This window comes from Petaurus breviceps, unplaced genomic scaffold (genome assembly GCF_028583685.1).
Source record: "Petaurus breviceps papuanus isolate PSGF00001 unplaced genomic scaffold, PetGlider_PUasm1.0 188, whole genome shotgun sequence".
Lineage (NCBI taxonomy): Eukaryota > Metazoa > Chordata > Mammalia > Diprotodontia > Petauridae > Petaurus > Petaurus breviceps.
This window is the reverse complement of record NW_027185804.1, coordinates 19,672,143-19,687,381: the sequence shown is the minus strand read 5'-3', so window position 1 is coordinate 19,687,381 and position 15,239 is coordinate 19,672,143.

Genomic DNA, 15,239 nt, shown 5'->3' with positions numbered 1-15,239 from the left:
AACTTTTCCAACTTCAATTGCTATGATGTATTCAGGCTCTTTTGCTTTGTAATTAAGATATGGATCCAGATATTTCAGTACTCAACACAGACTAGCACACAGTAGATGCTTAATAAATATTTATTAACTATTGACTGACTGAGGTGTCCTTAAGGCCTTTTAAAACCATGGGGATAATTAGCTCTGACTTCAGTTAAACAGAATAAACAAGACTTTGACTATAACCAAATGGGAGAAGTTAGTTTACCTTTCTTTGCCATTCAGAATCTTCACTTGATACCTTCACTAGATCCCACAGGTATCTTCTAATAAACACTTTGATTTATTTATTCAGTCATACAGTAAGAGATAACTTGGCATTCACATCGCACATAGCCCAGGTTTAAGAATATATTGCCATCCCCCTTGGTTTTGAATGACTTGACCTTGGAAATTTCTCCAGTTTAAGCAGGATTCAACAAATGGGAAATATCAGCATAGATAAACCAATAGACATTCATAAAATGTTTCCTTTGTGCTAGGTGCTGTGATAGGCACCTGGAATAGAAAGAGAAAAATGAGGCAATCCATGCCCTCAAGGATCTTACATTCTTTCCAGACAAGCTCACATATACCATAAATATATGAAAAATATACACAAAATAGAGGATATTTGGGGTGGGGCACCAGCAGCTATGCAACCCAGGAAAGGCTTCCTAATATCTAACTATTGCTATTTAATCTGCTTTATTTGTCAGAGACAAGTAAATTTTCTAAAAGAGGTTGGTGGTAGCTCCTCCAAGCAGAGAAACCCCAAGTTGTTTTTCTGAATAATAATCTCCTGAATATATATTATAGCAGCATTGACTGTTTGGCATATTTGCATCTCCAGTATTTTCTCCATTTTCCATCTTCTGATGAGGAACTGTCAAACCCAGGATGTTATAAAATAGCCCAAAGCCAGAGTATGAGCACCTCAAACCTTTGATGGTGCTTCTAATTTTGTAATACTTCCCAGCAAGGAGTGTAATTTTTATTTTATTTTTCACAAGAAAAGCACTGAATCATTGATCCATGTAAAAATGTCAAATAACATGAGATCCAGAATCTGGCCCCATCTCTACTACTGAATTTCCATATATGACTTTATGCCCTTTGCCTTGTTGTATTTCTTTCCATCTGTAAAATGGGAATACTACCAGCTTAGGCTTCTGAATATGACTAGACCTAATCAGAGATGCAGGTTAAACAAGTGCTTTGAGCTCAGAAGGCACTGAGGATAGACAAGCTATTACTATTCTTCTATTTTTAAAAGGGGAGAAGATAATTACTATGTGGTACTTTTTTCAGAAGGATAATTAGTCAACAAACATTTATTTTTACTGAGCGCCCACGGTGGTGTGTGCACACCACTACAGGGTGAGTCAGGCCATGTTCAAGTGTAATGTCTTTCTCACAGTGAAACTTTTAATTGGGATAGCAGCATAAAGGGATGTCATTCTTGGGGTGAAGATAATCCCAGGTGTAGTGGAAATAGCATTGGCCTTCAACTAGAAGATGAGAAAATGTAGGTCTGAATCTGTTAATTTCTATTCTGACACTTATTAGCTATGCTGTGGTTGTTCAGTTATATTCAACTTTTTGTGACCCCATTTGAGGTTTTCTTGGCAAGGATGCTGGAGTGGCTTGCCATTTCCACCTCCAGATCAACCATCAGTTGAGGAAACTGAGACAAACAAGGTTAAATGACTTGTCCAGGGTCACACAGTTAGTAAATATCCGAAGCTGGATTTGAACTCAGGAAGATATGTTCCTTTCTCCAGGCTCTGCACTTTATTCACTGCACCACTTAGCTGCCCTACAAAGTCTGCTATTATGATGAAATAATTCCTCAATTTTGTGAAATGAAGGGGCTGGATAAACTTTAAGGCTCTTTCTAGCTGTCACTCAAGGATGAACTTCCCGATAATTGGTAGGTTCATATATTTCGAGCTAGTGTGATTCTTTAATTTTATAGACGAAGAAATGGAGACCCAGAAAAGTTGTTACTTACCCAAGGCCATAGAGCTAATAAGTTCTTTCCATACTTTTTTCTTTTTTGGAGGGCAATTGGGGTTAAGTGACTTATCCAAAGTCACATGTCTAGTAAGTGTGTCGTGTCTGAGTCTTGATTTGAATTCAGGTCCTCAGCACCAGGGCCAGTGCTCTATTCACTGCACCACCTAGCTGCCCCTCCTTCCATACTTTTATAGCTCATTTCAAATGCTATCTTTATTCACGATGCTTCCCCCGTCCCCTTAAAGACGCATATATCATAGTAATGGCCTTTTGTAGTCACTCAGGCTTCCTAAAGTATTTTGTTTCACATCTTCTTAATGGGTTTATCATGTATACTTGCTAGCTGTGTGATTCTTGGCAAACCTTTTAGCCTCAGTTTTTCCATTTGGAAAATGGGGAAAATAATAGCTCCTGCTTCCCAGGATTGTTGTGAGTATCCAATGAAATAACAAGCACAAAGATCTTTGCAAACATTAAGAAGGTATATAAATGGCAGCCAGATACTGGCTATGGACGGTGTCTTCTGTTTCCCCTACAAGCTGCTATGAGACATGCTTCCTCATTTCCTATTGATAATGGCGAGAAGATGTGAATTTCCAGGCTCTCAGTTTTTCTGCACCTTTTGAGATTTTTTGGGAGCTAATGCTCTGTGTTATTGATGGCCAGACAGTTCAGCAATGGCATCTCCTTGCATCCTTTCCTTACACAATACATCCCCATAGAAAAGAACATATTCTTCTCTACATGCTCAGCACAGTTTTACCCTCTGTTATGTGTGGAACTCAGAGTACCACGCACCTATTGGAGGCCAGAATCCGGCCCAGAATGTTTCTATTTCTGTTCTCCTCTGGGAAGGAACAAAGCTTACAGGCTTCTTTTGAACTGGAGCTTCTCCCATGTGACTATGGGTGGGTAACCTGAGGGGCCCTGATTACACTGATGGGAGCCTGGAAAAAAGGAAGAAATCAGTTGGAATTCAAACAAACAAACATCTGTTCATAAAAGGTGATAAATAACATGTTCCTGTCACTATCAAGCCAGACTCTTAATTACAAGAATGCCATGGTGTGGGCTTTCTCTGATCTCCAGCAAAGCTTAGCAAAGAAAGATAATAAGACAGATAGTCCTAAAATACTCAGTCAAGTAAGAGGAATAGTGTCTCTGAACATATCCACCTGTCCTTTCTTGTCCAGCATCTTTAAGTCTTGGAGCCTCATTATGGAGGAGGCCAAGCACACTGTCAGGAGCCTTGCTTAGCTGAGAAGTAACAATATTTCAAGTCATCTTCTCATAGTTGTCTATAAAAGCAACTTACTATTTACTAATCAGATTTTAAAGTGCTCAGATCCAGGAAAGGGAAATCACTTTATGTGCTCCTTTAGGTGGCAGTACCAAACGCAGTGGGAGTCCATCTCACTTTCAGTTGTATAGGACCATAATATTATAGGATTTTAGAGTTGGAAGAGAATTTAGAGGTCATTTGGTCCAAGTCCTTCATTTCACACATGATAAAACTGAGGTCTAAAGAGCAGGAAGGAATAAAGCAGCTAGGTGGTGTAGTGGATACAGTATTTGGCCAGGAGTTAGGAAAACTCATGTTTGTGAGTTCAAATCTGGCCTCAGACACTACTAGCTGTGTGATCCTGAGAAGGTCACTTAACCCTGTTTGCCTCAGTTTCCTTATCTGTAAAAGGAACTAGTGAAAAAATGTCAAACACCTCCAGTATCTTTGCCAAGAAAACCCCAGATGAAGAATTGAACACAGCTGAAATGACTGAACAAAAATTACATAGGCAATAAGTAACAGAGGTAGGATTTGAATCCCATGCCTCTAACTCCGAGTCCTCAATTTGTTCCATTACCTTTGGAGAAGGGTCAGTTGTGGAGTGGTATCTTGAGAGTGGTAGATGAGTTCACACACATATTATATCTATCTATCTATCTATCTTATATATATATATATATATTTACTATGTATTCCCTATGTATTATATGGCATACATCATAATACCTCTAAAAAGTAGGGAGGGTTCATATTGCTATCCCCATTTTACAGATTTTATATTTCTACTACAGTTCTATTCTGATGCCTTTTCACTCATAGCATGGAAAACCAGTTTATATTCTTGAAGATAATGCTGGTCTAGTGAAAATTCTGACAGGTTCTACCTAATTGGGAAATGGACCCCATGGTAGATTATTTGTTTATTATTTAAGGGCCTTTATAGCAATGTTTAGAAAGGCTCATGACCACATTGGCTAGAGGCTAATGAATTTTTTCAGGCATAGCTACTCTTAGTGACTAAGTTGTAAAGGACTTGTATTGGTGAAGGAGCAGCACACTGAGGAAATTACAGAACTTAGACACTTGGAAGTAAGTATAGATGTGTTTGTAGGATGTATAGACTAACCATACAAGGAAGCACTCGATTCTGTTCTGGCTTGTGTTGCTCCCTGAGAGGCAAATGTGGTATAGGGAGTAGGGTCTAACTTAAACAGAAACAGGGGCCACTGAATACTTCATAAGGATCTATGCAGACTTCATCTTGACTTAGAAAACAACATATTAACATTATCTGTGTTCTATTGTATTTTTATTTATTTTGTTCAATATTTTCTAATTATATTTCAATCTGGTTCAACTGCACTTGGGAGTGTCGCTAGGGCAGGCATGTATTTAGCACTTCTGGTCTAGGGGCTAGAGAGAGAAGATTAGAGTTAGGGAGATGTGGTTTCAAATCCAGCCTCTGACACTATTTTTTGACCCCATGAGAGTCCCTTAACCTCTTTGAGACTCAATTTCCTCATCTACATAATGAGAGGTTGGACTAGATCCATGTAAGACTTCTAAGTTTCTTGGATTTCTCATTAGAACAATGTGCAATATAGGCTCAGACTGTTGAAGTGCCTTTTTTAGTTCATACGGTTAGCCCCCAGAGGTTGCAAGTGGTCTTAGTTGTAGTTTCATGACATCATACTCTCTTTTTAGGGAGGCTCTTGGTCACTGATGATGAAACAAGACATACTGTTGAACATTACAATGAGCATTTTTCATCTAAGCTTCTGTGGGATGAGTAGGAATTGTTGGGGTGAGATCCCCTGAGGAATAGCAAGTCTTTGCTGTCATTATCTACCAAAGAATGCAGGTCATCCATAAGAACCCTTAAGAATTATTTCAGGATAGTCTCATCAGCTTCTTTTGTGGGGAAGAACTATTTACTTCAGGAAGCTTTTCTTTTAAAGGGCCAACCATGTAAAAATATACGTTCAATGCTGGGAAAGATGTAAGGATAAACGAAGCGGTTCTTGGCCTAATAGAACTTTCAGTCCAGTATGCAAATAATTATGACACACAATAAAGCAGGGTAAGGCCATGAGGGCCATGTGCTATGGTGGATAGAGAATTCAAGTCCTATTAAACTGGAGTTGAAGTCATACATCTGACACATTCAATCTGTTTTACCCTCAGCAAGACATTGAACCTCTCAGAGACCCAGGTGACTCTCAAAGGCTATCAGCTAAAATGGCAGGTGCCAATCTGCATTGGCAGAGGGTGGTTTCTCATATGGAATTTCCCACACCAAAGAAGTCACAGATCCAGTAAAAACACACACACACACACACACTTAACACAAAATAAGTGGAAACAAAAGTCTATACATGGTCCAATGGTGGTGGAACATAATTATAGTTCAGGTGCAGGTGTCATGGTATGGTGTGGAGAAGGTAATCATAGAGGCATTTTAACTGAGGTTTGAAGATTGGGGAGTATTTAAACAAGCAGAGATGGAGGACAGAAGGTTTTTTAGGTAGGGGGAACAACAGCCAGACATATATGTCACTCAAAAGGCTCAGTCTTTCAGTGACTCTTACCTGTTGAGTAAAGGGAGAAGGGAATAAGCATTTTTAAAAGCACCTACTATGTGCTAGGCTCTGTGCTAAATGCTTTATAATTATTATCTTATTTGATCCTCACAATAACCTTGTAAGGCAAGTGCTATTATTATTGCCATTTTACAAGTGAGGAAACTGAGGCAAAAGGTAAGTGACTTCCCTGGGGTCACCTAGCTAGTAAATGTCTAAGGCTGAATTTGAATTCAGGCCTTCTTGACTCCATGTCCAGGGCTCTACTTTGCCACCTAGCTGCCCATTAAAGTTCAAATTGGCATTTAAGGATGGCCACTGCTTCACTACATACAACCTTTCTAGTTTTGTCATATTTTACTTCTCTGTCTTTTGGCCAGACTTGACCCTGAACATGGCTGTATATCTCTCACCTCCACATTTCTACTCAACACTACTGCAATGCTCCAAATACCCAGTCTCTCCTTTTTTTTGTCTTTACTAATTTCTTGTTTACTTTTAGTTTGCAAGATTCAGTTCCAAAATCCCTTGAGTTTCAAATTTTCTCCCCTCCTTTTCCTCCCTCCCCATGGCAGCATTCAATTAAGTATAGGATCTGCAAATACTTTCATGTTAAACATTTGTCAGGTTGTAAAGAAGGATTGTATCAGATGGAATGAACAATGGGAAAGAGGAAACAAAACCAAGCAAGAAAAGGAAAGAAAGCAGGTAGTTTGCTTCAATCTGCATTCAAACTCTGTTCTTTCTAGTTCTTTCTCTGAATGTAGATATTTCTCTCCATCGTGAATTTTTTGGAGTTGTCTTATAACCCTGCATTGCTGAGAGGAGTCCAGTCTATCAAAGCTGGTCATCTCACATATGTTGTGTCTGTAATTGTGTACAAATTTCTCCTGGTTCTGCTTTTCTCACTTAGCATCAGTTCGTATAAGCCTCTCCAGGTAAATATGAAGTCCATCTGCTCCTCATTTCTTATAACACAATAGTATTCCATTACATTCATATACCACAACTTGTTTAGCCATTCCCCAATTGATGGACATTCCCCTAATTTCCAATTCTTTGCCACCACAAAAACAGCTGCTATGAATATTTTTTGTACACATAGGTTTTCCTCACACTTCTGTGATCCCTTTGGGATACAACCTTAGAAGTGGAATATTGCTGGGTCAAAGGGTATGAAATTATTTATAGCCCTTTGGACATAGTTCCAGATTCTCTCCAGAATGACTGAATCAGTTCACAACTCCGCCAACAATGCATTAGCGTTCTAATTTTTCTACATTCTCTCCAGCATTTGTCATTTTCCTGTTTTGTCATATTAGCCAATCTGAGTGGTGAGATATGGTACCTCAGAGTTGCTTTGATTTGCATTTCTCTAATCAATAGTGATTTAGAACATTTTTCATATGATTATAGATATCTTTAATTTCTTCCTCTGTAAATTGCCTGTTCATATCCTTTGACCATTTATCAATCGGGGAATGACTTGTATTCTTATAGATTTGCTTGTCTCTCCTTCTTGACCTTCTGAATTTCTACCTATCCTTTCCATGCCACCTTCTCCAGCAAGAAGAGTGGATTTTTGAACAGTTACAAGATATGGGTTCAAATTCTACTTCATTCAATGTAACCTGGGGCAATCATTCAATATTCCTGGACCTCACTTTCCTCAGATGTAAAATTTGGGAGTTGAACGAAATGACCTCTGATGTCTGAGTAATGCATAGTGCATTAGACCTGAAGTTGAGAAGATCTGAGTTCAAATTACGTCTTGAAAGTTTTCTGGTTGTGTCACCCTGGGCAAAACACTTAAGTACTATCTGCCTCAGTTTTTTATCTGTAAAATGGGGATTACAATGGCACTTACCTTCCAGTGTTGTTGTGAGGATAAAATGAGATATTTGCAAAGTGCTTTGCAAACCTTAAAGTGCTATGTAAATGCTAGCTATTGATGTCATTATTATTTTGATGATCTTATGAAACTTTCTTTTATCCTCCAATTGGTAACAATTTTTTTTTCAACTCAAGTCTTCACAAAGTATTTTGTTTTGTAATTCCATAATCATCAGATTATGTATTATTTTGTGTATGGTTGTTTTCCTATGTGCTGTATTCCTGTACTAGACTGTAAATTCTTTCAATTTACCATATACAATTCCTGTCTTCTTCTGGTGCTGACTCCATTGCTTTGCACACTCTAGGTACTTTACGCTTTTTTAAATTGTTAAATTCTCCACTTATTCCAAGAGAAGCTGGATAAAAAGGGCATCTGGTCAGGCTGGCTTCCTAATTTCAGGGTGGTGTCTAGCCAATGCTTAACTAATTCATCTACTTCTGTAACTGCTGTAAAATCCTGAATTCACCTTTCAAATGAATGCAAGGTAAATAGTCGTGGTGAATGCATGACTTCATTTAAAAATTCGAATGGATACCAGTATTTGGAGTAAGGTTAAGGACTTAAAATCCAGGGCCTCTTTATTTTGGAAAACATCAAACCTCCCTTGAAGTTTGCTAACGTTTTCCTTTTCTATGACCCTGATGGCTAGCAGCCGAGATGGCAACTGAAATGAGACCTATATAGTTCCCAGAAATGAGGCCTTCTATGTTTTCCCTGGCAAGCAGAGGTTATGGCTTACTTGGCCAAATGCTGGGAAATGTCTTAAGATTAGTTGACTCAAACATTTTCTTGGTTTCATGAAATGCAAATCAAGGGTCAGTGAAGTAAGGATTCTTGGGCCTGTGTCTAATTCTCCAGGAAGGTATTGGAAAAAACTGCAAAGTGAACAAAGTAAGAACAATATTTAATTACTACCAAATGAGACCTAGTTCAGCTGTGATGATAAAAGCTTGGTCTTTAAAGTAGGTCACATTTATGAAGAGTAGGCAAAGCATTGTAGTCAATGAGAAAACCAGGAGACCAAAATGGCGGAGTGGAAAGAGTCCTGAGCTAGGAGGGAAAGAACCTAATTTTGAGTCCAAGGCTCTGTCCCCTAATGGCTGTGTGGCAAGTGACTTGGCCACTGTGGTCTAGGAACTCCTCTTTAAGAATTCCTCTATTTTTCTTCTCTAGTCTCACCCACCAGAGCTTCCAACCTGGCCCACAAACTCATCAACACTTGGACACTGTCTCTGCTGCTATACCTAGAGGCCTCTGGCTTCTTGTTGTATCCAGCTGCCAGAAGGATAAAGTAGATACTACTGTGTTCTTTCTATGTACCCAAGTCCATGTTTCTGAATGGTCAATCTCTTTTTTAAAGTGAATCTGTTATTTGTTACTTATGTGGCTTCAGACCAATAACTTACCATCTCTGGGCTTCTTTCTTCCTCAATAAAATGAAAAAGTTGGGCCAGATGTTTTATAAGGCCCAATCTAGCTCTAAAGATATGATCCAATGGGGAAACAAGTCATATACATGTGAAATATTTAGACAAGAATTTAGTATAAAATTACTTGATTGGAAAATATTTATTAAGTACTTATTATATATCAGGCAGTGTGATAAGTTCTGGGGAGAGAGTCCCTGACCTCAATGAGCTTACATTCTAATAAGAAAGATAACATATACCAGATACATACATAGGTGGTGCAATAGGTAGAATGCACAGCCTGGAGTCAGGAAAACCTGAGTTCAAATCTGACCTCAGACACTTACTAGCTGTGTGACCCTGGGCAAGTCATTTAACCCTGTTTGTCTCAGTTTACTCATCTATAAAATGAATTGGAGAAGGAAATGGCAAACTATTCCATTATCTTTGCCAAGAAAATCTCAAATGGGGTCACAAAGAGCCAGATATGATGGGAAAACAACAACACATACATAAGTAAATACCAGATATACACAGAGTAAATGGAAGGTAACTTTAGAGAGGAAGGCACCATCACCTAGGGGTGAGGGGGGGTAAATCCTCTTGCAAAGGATGGTGTCGAGACTGAGTCCTGAAGGAATCCAGAGAAGCAAAGGAGGCAGAAATGAGGGGAGCAAGGAGTTATAAGAATGAAGTACAGCTAGTCCACAGAGTGTGGTAGGTGAGAAACAGTAAGGAGACTAATGTGTGTGGAGACTAGTAAAGAGGGAGCTGAATTGCCAAGTTGGAGAGGGCCTGGTTGTTGAGGGCTGTAAAGGCCAAAGTACTATATAACTGATCCTGGGAGTCAAAGGGAGCCAATAGAGTTTGGTAATTAGGTGTGAGCGTGTGTATGTTGGGGGTGATATGGTCAGGAAAATAACTCTGGCAGATGACTGGAAGTATACTTAAGAGTGGAGAGATTCATGAGGCCCAGAGAGCAACCAGAAGGCTATCATAACAGTGCCAGGGACACTGCTCCAGAGGAGGCTGGGACCTTCCTCAAAAAGAGGTTGGTGTCAGAATGGCCTGGCTTGCTTTAGGAAGAAGGTCCTCCTCCTCATTAGAGGTCTTCGAGAAGAGGCAAGATCACTGCTTGTTGGGGCTGTCGGACAGGCCTGAGATGGGAGGACCTAAGTTCCAATTCAGCCTCAGGCACTTACTAGCTGTGTGACCTTGGGTTTCACTTCACCTCAGTTCGCCATAATTTCCTCTTCTGTAAAATGGGGGCAACAGTAGCACATACCTTACAGACTGTTGTGAAAATCAAGTGAGATGTTATTTGTAAAGTGCTTATCGTCGTATGTGGGCCCCTAGTTGGTGCTATATAAATGTTAGCTATTCTTCTTCCACAATACCTAAGTGGTTAACAAGTAAAAGGCAGAACAATTCTATGGTGTCCATATACTTTTAGGTCTTCATTTGTCTGGACCTATGATTTTATCTGGGTAGGGAACTGCAAATGAGGAAACTCTCTCCATCAATTCAAATGGCAGCTAGATTCTTAAAAATGTGCCTTGAGCATTAATTTGCCTAGAGTACAGAGAATTTGAATGGACTTGCTTAGCTTCACACAGAGCATGACTTGAACTCGGTTCTTACTACCTCCCAGGAAAGTTTTGGCCAAATGTGGCAAAAACCCCACACTGTTATATGGTACCCCCAACAGCCCGGAAGACAATGTCTATGAAATTGCTCACTTCCTTTAATCCCAAATTTCAAAGTCGTGGGATCACCTCTTTTTATGGGCTCTGTGACTCTCTGCTGCTCCCAGAGACAACTGGGCTTCCAAATCCCCCAAAATCTCATGCTCCCCTGCATCAGGAAAATAGTGCGATTATTTGTATTGTATTATAGTTATATTGTATCATATGCTCATTTTGCAGATCTTTTTTAAAAGACCAAGTTTCAGAGGAGATAGATGACTTGCCCAAGTTTACATACCTAGTAATAAGAGAGAACCCTTGGAATGAAAGACAAATGGAGGACATTTACAATGGGAGATCAAGTTCCTCTAATATAGGCATATTCCAAAGAAACCAGAATATATTTCTAAAGAACTGTTAAATGAAGTCCCCAGAACAAAGCTCCTGAAATTGCAACCCAACCAGGCAAGGGAATAGTGTCATTATATTTAGTGGAATCTTCAAATGCATTATAAGAAAAGGTATGTCCTTGATCTGAGTCATGGAAAATAATCTTCTCATTGTAGTCTGATGATCAGACCATATTTGGAGTATTGTGTTCAGTCCTAAGCATCTCATTTTAAGGGGGACATTGATGAGCTAGTGAACAGGCAGGGAAGGGCAATCTGGGTGGCAAAGGGTCTGAAAATCATGTTATTAAAGTGATGGGTGCAGGAACTGGGAATATTTAGGCTGAAAAGATAAAGACAAGGTGGGTAACATAATAATTGTCTTCAAGTATTTTAAAAGCTGTTAAGTTAGAAGATGGAATAAATTTGTTCTGCCTGGCCCTACAGGGCAGAGAAATGATCTCATGAATGGTAGTTGCCAATAGTGGAATTTCAACTTGATGCAAAGAAAAACTTGCTAACAAGTACAATTTTCTGAAAGTGGAATGGACTGCCCTGGGCTGCATCCCCTTCAGGGGATGTCTTCAAGCAGAAGCTAGGCAGTCATTTGTCAAGGCCACTGGAGATGGCATTCTTGTTCGAGTATGGGTTGGATGAAATATCTTTGACATTCGGTGGGCCTCACTTTTGTCTTTAAATATTTTGCTGCAATGTTATAGAAGGCAGAATTAGGGCCAATAGGTTACAAGGAAGCAGATTTGGGCCAGGCATCAGGAAGTTCTTTCAATCCATTAGAGATGTCCAACAATGAATATGCTTCCCTATGAAATAATGACTTCCCTGTCACAGAGGTATTCAATGTCTGGTTGATGTCTGGTATTTTGAAGAAGGAACTCCTTCATTAGTGAGAATTTGGACTTAATCTCTCCAAGTTTTTAGGATCCTAATGTTATGATTCTGATATTTAAAATTTTAAACTGTTATCCAATATCATTTTACAATAGACTTTCGCATTTCAGAGTTGGAAGGGACCTCGGTGACCCCTTCCAACTAGTGGCCATTTAGATCCTCTCCAAAATGCAAATAATTATCCAGATTGAAGACCTCCAGTAAAGGGGAACCCACTTAATCTTGAGGTAATCCATTCTACTTTCAGATAGTTCAAATTATTAGGAATGTTTTTGCTGTTATCGAGTATTAATCTGACTCTTAATAACTTCAATCATCTCTTCTAGTTCTGCCTCCTGGAGTCAAGGAAGTTTAATACCCCTTTACACAACAACCCTGCAAATATTTAAGGACAGCTAGCCATGTTCTCCTCAAAACTCATTTATGGAATAAACATTTCCAGTTCCTTGTAATTCATTTACATGCCCTGGACTTAAGGTCCTTCACCATCCTGCTTGACCTGCACTGGAGTTTCTCTAGCTTATTATGTTCTTTCTAAATTGTGACAGCCAGAACTGAACAAAAGCCTCAACAACTCCTGATTTCTTTTTTTTTTTAATTTTTTTAAAAGCAATCGGGGTTAAGTAACTTGCTCAAGGTTACACGGCCAGTTATTATTTCTGGGTGTGGTGTTGAGTATCTGAGCCCGGATTTGATCCAGGTCATCCCAACACTGGAGCCGCTGCTCTTACTCACTGAGCCACCTGGCCACCCTGACAACTCCTGATTTCTGCCATAGCCATGAGTTTTACTGAATGAGCTGGCTTGAAGTAAAATCTATTTTTTTTTCCATTTTCAAATGACAAATTCAAAAGTTTTATCCAACAATGGTATAGCTACCTTCATTCAAACAGTTCTTTTCTGAGACTTCTCCTGTTCAAGGAGGACGAGCACCTCTAGTGTGAGGGCTTGCCAAAACCTTTTCAGACTTGCTCTTCTACTTTTGGTGTCCATCTTTCATCCAAGTCTCACTTGTGGCTCCAAGAAGCTGTAGCATGCACAGCGGCCACACCCCAGGAGAACCATCTTGGCAGATGAACTAAACTAGGTGGAGGGTAACTGACAGGTCTCAAATCCACTGGTGAGTTAGGGAATGTCTACCCCAAGCATGTGAAGACTTTGCCTGGTAGAATGGGCAAATGAGAATAATTTGTTCCAGTGACCATACACTGTGGAGAGCTTAGAGCTTGCTCCTCAGATATTGAAGATGCCAAAATCATCCATGGTTTCCTGGTCTATTGCCAATCATGCTGATGTTTGTCTTGATACTGGAAGAGACAGTGAGGCTCATGACTTTATGGAAATCTGCCTCACTTAAATCCATCACAAGCAAGTCAAGACATCATTGCCTGATGTCATTGGTCCTCCATGAAGACAAAGGGTGAACAATAACAGCTGACCCTCTTCATCCACTCCAAAGAAATGCAACTACTGGTCAAAGGAGAGTGACTACCAAAGATTATTCACTAACTATTACTGGGAAAACTGGACTTATACTGATGGTTAGTTATATAGACTATTTGATCATCTTAGAATAAATGAAACATAGAAGGTTAAAGCTAAAAATCTTCCCCAGAGACATAACCACATTGTGGCATTTAGTGGGTATTTCCTTTTTGGAGATACTCAGGCCCCAACTGGAAGTCTCCTTGGCCTCCAGATTCTTGCTATTTTCTGTGCCCTAATATCATGTGTATGTGTGTGTGTGTGTGTGTGTGTGTGTGTGTGTGTGTGTGTGTGTGTGTGTGGTGGGGAGCCATTGATTTAAAACATTAAGAAAAATAAAACAAAACACCTGCATATGTTACTGTTTTCCTAGCCAAGGAAAGCATATTTTGTAGCAGTCAATGAAAAACATGGGTCACACATCTCAGGAATGCCAATTTATTTATAGTAGTCAAGATTTGTGCTTTCCCCTTTGACAGCAACAGTATGAATTTAAATAGAAAGAAAGTATATTTATAGGTAACCCTTTAGAATCTCAGAAATAAAATTTTCAAAGAATAGAGGAGAATTACATGTGACTCCCTTGAAAGCTGTTTGAAATACAAATCTGCTGGTCAACATGAATCTTCTAAAGATGAATTAACCCCCTCTTTCCCTTGGGGCCATCTCCAAGTCTTCTTAGCTTATAAAAGCAACCAATGTCTATTCTTTGAGAAGAGAAATGGGGGTGGGATGGTGCTTTGCTCTTTCACTATTCTGTGAATTGGGCTATACTATAGCATGGCATAATTTCCATAAAGAAGAGTGAAAATTAGCTACAGTGGTTTTTGGAGATGGTAATAGCTACATATCAATTTACATCTGTAATGAGAAGATAATCTTGTCAGTGAGACATGCTACTTGTTAAAGTCATGGAACATTACATAACAGTGCAATAAGGTGGTGTGATGAGAGGCTGCTTCTGCTCCTCTAGATCAAAAATGGTAAACACTCCTGAGCCTTGTACCTGAAAGAGAAGCATTTAGTTCATTTCTCTATCTTTTCAGCTGAAGCAATGTCATGAGTCTATATATGCCAAGTGCTCACGATAGTCCCATTCCTCCCTTCTCTAGGTTGGTAAAATAGGTGCCTTTACTCTTTCTTTGGAGGGACTACATTGACAGGTCATTACTTTTTCAAGAGTTGGAGAGCTCATAAAGGTGAGCTCATGTACTCCCTCAATGCTGATGCTCTTTTAAGGGTACCGATGAGTCAGATGCTTAGGTGAAACAGCACACTATTCTTTAAAATCTCATGCACTTTATTTTTTGGGGGGTGAGGAGGTTTGGGAGAGATGATTGATGGATAAGAGTTTTCCAGAGGAGTTGAAAATCTGTGTAAAAATCAAGAGACAAAATCACAGAATGTTAGATCTAGACAGAGTGGTTGAGATCACCTAGTCCAAACCTCTTGGTGTGGTACAGAGATGGGGGCAGAAGTTTCAGTCAACAAATAAGCACCAACTATGTGCCTGGCACAGAAAATACAAAAAAAATCCCAAATTGAAATAGTCCCTGCCTTTAAA